Source organism: Coregonus clupeaformis, unplaced genomic scaffold (genome assembly GCF_020615455.1).
Source record: "Coregonus clupeaformis isolate EN_2021a unplaced genomic scaffold, ASM2061545v1 scaf0447, whole genome shotgun sequence".
NCBI classification, from domain to species: Eukaryota; Metazoa; Chordata; class Actinopteri; order Salmoniformes; family Salmonidae; genus Coregonus; species Coregonus clupeaformis.
Genome location: NW_025533902.1, coordinates 27,352 through 35,000, shown reverse-complemented (window position 1 = coordinate 35,000; position 7,649 = coordinate 27,352).

Genomic DNA, 7,649 nt, shown 5'->3' with positions numbered 1-7,649 from the left:
GCTCCCTCATAGCAACAAAACCATCAACACAGAGTAACAACAACAACACCTCAGTGAGCTATAGAATAACTCATCATACACCACATGACCAGCAGGAGGTGGACACCTGCTCGTCCAACATCTCATTACAAAATCATGGGTATTAATATTAATATGGAGTTGGTCCCCCCTTTGCTGCTATAACAGCCTCCACTCTTCTGGGAAGGCTTTCCACTAGATGTTGGAACATTACTGCAGGGACTTGCTTCCATTCATCCACAAGAGCATTAGTGAGGTCGGGCGCTGATGTTGGGCGATTAGGCAAGGCTCGCAGTCGGCGTTCCAATTCATCCCAAAGGTGTTCGATGGGGTTGAGGTCAGGGCTCTGTGCAGGCCAGCCAAGTTCTACCACACCGATCTCAACCACACCGATCTGCCATGATAACAGTGGTGACAGGGAGACTAGCAGTGCCATGATAACAGTGGTGACAGGAGGACTAGCAGTACCATGTTAACAGTGGTGACAGGAGGACTAGCAGTACCATGTTAACAGTGGTGACAGGAGGACTAGCAGTACCATGATAACAGTGGTGACAGGGAGACTAGCAGTACCATGTTAACAGTGGTGACAGGGAGACTAGCAGTACCATGATAACAGTGGTGACAGGGAGACTAGCAGCGTCATGATAACAGTGGTGACAGGGAGACTAGCAGTGCCATGTTAACAGTGGTGACAGGGAGACTAGCAGTGCCATGTTAACAGTGGTGACAGGGAGACTAGCAGTGCCATGTTAACAGTGGTGACAGGGAGACTAGCAGTGCCATGTTAACAGTGGTGACAGGGAGACTAGCAGTGCCATGATAACAGTGGTGACAGGGAGACTAGCAGTACCATGTTAACAGTGGTGACAGGGAGACTAGCAGTGCCATGATAACAGTGGTGACAGGGAGACTAGCAGTGCCATGATAACAGTGGTGACAGGGAGACTAGCAGTGCCATGATAACAGTGGTGACAGGGAGACTAGCAGTACCATGTTAACAGTGATGAAAGGGAGACTAGCAGCGTCATGATAACAGTGGTGACAGGGAGACTAGCAGTGTCATGATAACAGTGGTGACAGGGAGTTTAGCAGTGCCATGTTAACAGTGGTGACAGGGAGACTAGCAGTGCCATGATAACAGTGGTGACAGGGAGACTAGCAGTGCCATGATAACAGTGGTGACAGGGAGACTAGCAGTGCCATGATAACAGTGGTGACAGGGAGACTAGCAGTACCATGTTAACAGTGATGACAGGGAGACTAGCAGTGTCATGATAACAGTGGTGACAGGGAGACTAGCAGTGTCATGATAACAGTGGTGACAGGGAGACTAGCAGTGCCATGATAACAGTGGTGACAGGGAGACTAGCAGTGCCATGATAACAGTGGTGACAGGGAGACTAGCAGTACCATGTTAACAGTGATGACAGGGAGACTAGCAGTGTCATGATAACAGTGGTGACAGGGAGACTAGCAGTGTCATGATAACAGTGGTGACAGGGAGACTAGCAGTGCCATGATAACAGTGGTGACAGGGAGACTAGCAGTTCCATGTTAACAGTGGTGACAGGGAGCTTAGCAGTGCCATGTTAACAGTGGTGACAGGGAGCTTAGCAGTGTCATGTTAACAGTGGTGACAGGGAGACTAGCAGTGCCATGATAACAGTGGTGACAGGGAGACTAGCAGTGTCATGATAACAGTGGTGACAGGGAGACTAGCAGTGTCATGATAACAGTGGTGACAGGGAGACTAGCAGTGCCATGATAACAGTGGTGACAGGGAGACTAGCAGTGCCATGATAACAGTGGTGACAGGGAGACTAGCAGTGCCATGATAACAGTGGTGACAGGGAGACTAGCAGTGCCATGATAACAGTGGTGACAGGGAGACTAGCAGTGTCATGATAACAGTGGTGACAGGGAGACTAGCAGTGCCATGATAACAGTGGTGACAGGGAGACTAGCAGTGTCATGATAACAGTGGTGACAGGGAGACTAGCAGTGCCATGTTAACAGTGGTGACAGGGAGACTCTCAGCTGAAACTAGATTAACTCTGAGAAACAATGCTCCCGCTGAGCCACGATCACAGAAAAATAACAGTATTTTTCAGAGGCACGCAAGGCAGGGCCAAATAGAGCAATCTGATACTCTCTCTCCGTTTCCCGTGGTGATTGTTATCCAGTCATTGTAACAATCTGATACTCTCTCTCCGTTTCCCATGGTTACTACAGGACATTATTTTAATAGTGGAAAAGTATTTGATCCCCTGCTGATTTTGTACGTTCGCCCACTCACCATCAAATTGTTTCAGGTCACTAGACCTCCATAATGGAAGTTTCACCATGGTTTGGACCTGCACATGAAAATTATTAGAATATGGCAAATATTAGTCAATTCTTGCATTATATCCAAGCTGGCTTTTGCAGGCTACCTGAGATATGAAAGAGATAAGTGGGAGGGCATACAGACTGTCGACAATTTATCAATCAGCAATTTGCTTAAATGGGTAATGGAAACACTTCAACCACTACATTTTGATTCGACACTCGAGGTTCTGGAGAAAAAGTGTTTTTCGTTATGTGTGAATTCTTTACGTCCAGCTGTTGTTATCAACACAAGACAGTTGAATGGAAACACACCGTAGAAGACAATTGTCCCATCTACTTTCTATGCCAACTTCCAACATGTAGACCAAAAAAAAAACACTGGACAAGTTAATAGAAACATAACTACTGATTCTATCCCAAATATAACTATTTTCTCAACATATTTCACTACTATGGGTTCCTGGTCAAAAGTAGTGCACTTTATATGGAATAGGGTGCCATTCTCTGGTCTAAAGTAGTGCACTATATAGGGAATAGGGTGCCATTTTGGATGCAGATATTTTCTTTGGAAGATGTTTTAGGTAGGAGGCTGCTCTCGCTAAAATCTCTTTATCAACAACCATGTGAGAAGAAGTCCTCTTCTGTGTCTCGTATTTTATTTGGGTCAGGCGGATGGTAAACAGTGATTTTAGGTCAATGGAAACTTAGCTATAGAGCAGCTAACAGCAACAGCCGTGGTTCTACCGATCCGACTAGGACCGGACCCAACGTTCAGACAGAGAGATGTGGTTCTACCGATCCGACTAGGACTGGACCAAACCTTCAGACAGAGAGATGTGGTTCTACCGATCCGACTAGGACCGGACCCAACGTTCAGACAGAGAGATGTGGTTCTACCTATCCAACTAGGACCGGACCAAACGTTCAGACAGAGAGATGTGGTTCTACCGATCCGACTAGGACTGGACCCAACGTTCAGACAGAGAGATGTGGTTCTACCGATCCAACTAGGACTGGACCAAACGTTCAGACAGAGAGATGTGGTTCTACCTCCAACTAGGACTGGACCCAGAGAGATGTGGTTCTACCGATCCGACTAGGACTGGACCCAACGTTCAGACAGAGAGATGTGGTTCTACCGATCCGACTAGGACTGGACCCAACGTTCAGACAGAGAGATGTGGTTCTACCGATCCAACTAGGACCGGACCAAATGTTCAGACAGAGAGATGTGGGCCTGTAGTTACTGTTATCACAGACAATGTTTAGAGAGAGAGAGAGAGAGAGAGAGAGAGAGAGAGAGAGAGAGAGAGAGAGAGAGAGAGAGAGAGAGAGAGAGAGAGAGAGAGAGAGAGAGAGAGAGAGGAGGAGGGAGTGGGAGAGAGAGAGAGAGAGAGAGGGAGGGAGTGGGAGAGAGAGAGAGAGAGAGAGAGAGAGAGAGAGAGAGAGAGAGAGAGAGAGGAGGGAGTGGGAGAGAGAGAGAGAGAGAGAGGAGGGAGGAGAGAGAGAGGAGAGAGAGAGGGAGGGAGTGGGAGAGAGAGAGAGGAGAGAGAGAGAGAGAGAGAGAGAGAGAGAGAGAGAGAGAGAGAGAGAGAGAGAGAGGAGGGAGCGGGAGAGAGAGAGGAGGGAGGGGGAGAGAGAGAGAGAGAGAGAGGGAGGGAGGGAGAGAGAGAGAGAGAGAGAGAGAGAGAGAGAGAGAGAGAGAGAGAGAGAGAGGGGAGTGGAGCAGAGGGAGGGAGTGGGAGAGAGAGATGGAGGGAGTGGGAGAGAGAGAGAGATGTAGGCCTGTAGTTAATGTTATCACAGATAATGTTTAGATAGACAGATGTAGGCCTATACAGTGAGGTCCAAAAGTATTGGGAAAGTGACAATGTTCCTGTTGTTTTGGCTCTGTACATGAAATAACACAATGACTATGACGTTAAAGTGCAGACTGTCAGCTTTAATTTGAGGCTATTGTCATCCATATTGGGTGAACCATTCATAAATTACAGCAATTCCTGTACATAGTCCCCCCATTTAAGGGGACCAAAAGTAGGATTGTATTGACTAGCTATCTCAGTGAAATCCTATTGGAGGGACCATGAACAGCCACTGCCCTGTCTGTGCTGTCAGGATGACTGAGAAGGATACATTGTCTCTCGTTCTTGGATCAGGAGAGATGAGTTTTCAGAACATTTCATGTGGTTTGGCCCACATTTAAAGCAACACCCTCAAAATGGAGCTAGGAACATATTTGGGCCACTGTCTTCTCTGACAGACAGCACTGGTCTGGATGTTGACAGACAGCACTGGTCTGGATGTTGACAGACAGCACTGGTCTGGATGTTGACAGACAGCACTGGTCTAGATGCTGACAGACAGCACTGGTCTGGATGTTGACTGACAGCACTGGTCTGGATGCTGACAGACATCACTGGTCTAGATGCTGACAGACAGCACTGGTCTGGATGCTGACAGACAGCACTGGTCTGGATGCTGACAGACAGCACTGGTCTGGATGTTGACAGACAGCACTGGTCTGGATGTTGACAGACAGCACTGGTCTAGATGCTGACACACAGCACTGGTCTGGATGATGACAGACAGCACTGGTCTGGATGTTGACAGACAGCACTGGTCTGGATGTTGACAGACAGCACTGGTCTAGATGCTGACAGACAGCACTGGTCTAGATGCTGACAGACAGCACTGGTCTAGATGCTGACAGACAGCACTGGTCTGGATGCTGACAGACAGCACTGGTCTGGATGTTGACAGACAGCACTGGTCTGGATGTTGACAGACAGCACTGGTCTGGATATTGACAGACAGCACTGGTCTGGATGTTGACAGACAGCACAGGTCTGGATGTTGAAAGACAGCACTGGTCTAGATGCTGACAGACAGCACTGGTCTGGATGTTGACAGACAGCACTGGTCTGGATGTTGACAGACAGCACTGGTCTGGATGTTGACAGACAGCACTGGTCTGGATGCTGACAGACAGCACTGGTCTAGATGCTGACAGACAGCACTGGTCTGGATGTTGACAGACAGCACTGGTCTGGATGTTGACAGACAGCACTGGTCTGGATGTTGACAGACAGCACTGGTCTGGATGTTGACAGACAGCACTGGTCTAGATGCTGACAGACAGCACTGGTCTGGATGTTGACAGACAGCACTGGTCTGGATGTTGACAGACAGCACTGGTCTGGATATTGACAGACAGCACTGGTCTGGATGTTGACAGACAGCACTGGTCTGGATGTTGAAAGACAGCACTGGTCTAGATGCTGACAGACAGCACTGGTCTGGATGTTGACAGACAGCACTGGTCTGGATGTTGACAGACAGCACTGGTCTGGATGTTGACAGACAGCACTGGTCTGGATGTTGACAGACAGCACTGGTCTGGATGTTGACAGACAGCACTGGTCTGGATGTTGACAGACATCACTGGTCTGGATATTGACAGACAGCACTGGTCTGGATGTTGACAGACAGCACTGGTCTGGATGTTGAAAGACAGCACTGGTCTAGATGCTGACAGACAGCACTGGTCTGGATGCTGACACACAGCACTGGTCTGGATGTTGACAGACAGCACTGTTCTGGATGTTGACAGGCAGCACTGGTCTGGATGTTGACAGACACCACTGGTCTGGATGTTGACAGACACCACTGGTCTGGATGTTGACAGACAGCACTGGTCTGGATGTTGACAGGCAGCACTGGTCTGGATGTTGACAGACAGCACTGGTCTAGATGCTGACAGACAGCACTGGTCTAGATGCTGACAGACAGCACTGGTCTGGATGTTGACAGACAGCACTGGTCTGGATGTTGACAGACAGCACTGGTCTGGATGCTGACAGACAGCACTGGTCTAGATGCTGACAGACAGCACTGGTCTGGATGTTGACAGACAGCACTGGTCTGGATGTTGACAGACAGCACTGGTCTGGATGTTGACAGACAGCACTGGTCTGGATGTTGACAGACATCACTGGTCTGGATATTGACAGACAGCACTGGTCTGGATGTTGACAGACAGCACTGGTCTGGATGTTGAAAGACAGCACTGGTCTAGATGCTGACAGACAGCACTGGTCTGGATGTTGACAGACAGCACTGGTCTGGATGTTGACAGACAGCACTGGTCTGGATGTTGACAGACAGCACTGGTCTGGATGTTGACAGACAGCACTGGTCTGGATGTTGACAGACAGCACTGGTCTGGATGCTGACAGACAGCACTGGTCTAGATGCTGACAGACAGCACTGGTCTGGATGATGACAGACAGCACTGGTCTGGATGTTGACAGACAGCACTGGTCTGGATGTTGACAGACAGCACTGGTCTGGATGTTGACAGACAGCACTGGTCTGGATGTTGACAGACAGCACTGGTCTGGATGTTGACAGACAGCACTGGTCTAGATGCTGACAGACAGCACTGGTCTGGATGCTGACAGACAGCACTGGTCTAGATGCTGACAGACAGCACTGGTCTGGATGTTGACAGACAGCACTGGTCTGGATGTTGACAGACAGCACTGGTCTGGATGTTGACAGACAGCATTGGTCTAGATGCTGACAGACAGCACTGGTCTGGATGTTGACAGACAGCACTGGTCTGGATGTTGACAGACATCACTGGTCTGTATATTGACAGACAGCACTGGTCTGGATGTTGACAGACAGCACTGGTCTGGATGTTGAAAGACAGCACTGGTCTAGATGCTGACAGACAGCACTGGTCTGGATGTTGACAGACAGCACTGGTCTGGATGTTGACAGACAGCACTGGTCTGGATGTTGACAGACAGCACTGGTCTAGATGCTGACAGACAGCACTGGTCTGGATGTTGACAGACAGCACTGGTCTGGATGTTGACAGACAGCACTGGTCTGGATGTTGACAGACAGCACTGGTCTGGATGTTGACAGACATCACTGGTCTGGATATTGACAGACAGCACTGGTCTGGATGTTGACAGACAGCACTGGTCTGGATGTTGAAAGACAGCACTGGTCTAGATGCTGACAGACAGCACTGGTCTGGATGCTGACAGACAGCACTGGTCTGGATGTTGACAGACAGCACTGTTCTGGATGTTGACAGGAAGCACTGGTCTGGATGTTGACAGACACCACTGGTCTGGATGTTGACAGACACCACTGGTCTGGATGTTGACAGGCAGCACTGGTCTGGATGTTGATAGATAGAGAGAGAGAGAGAGAGAGAGAGAGAGAGAGAGAGAGAGAGAGAGAGAGAGAGAGAGAGAGAGAGAGAGAGAGAGAGAGAGAGAGAG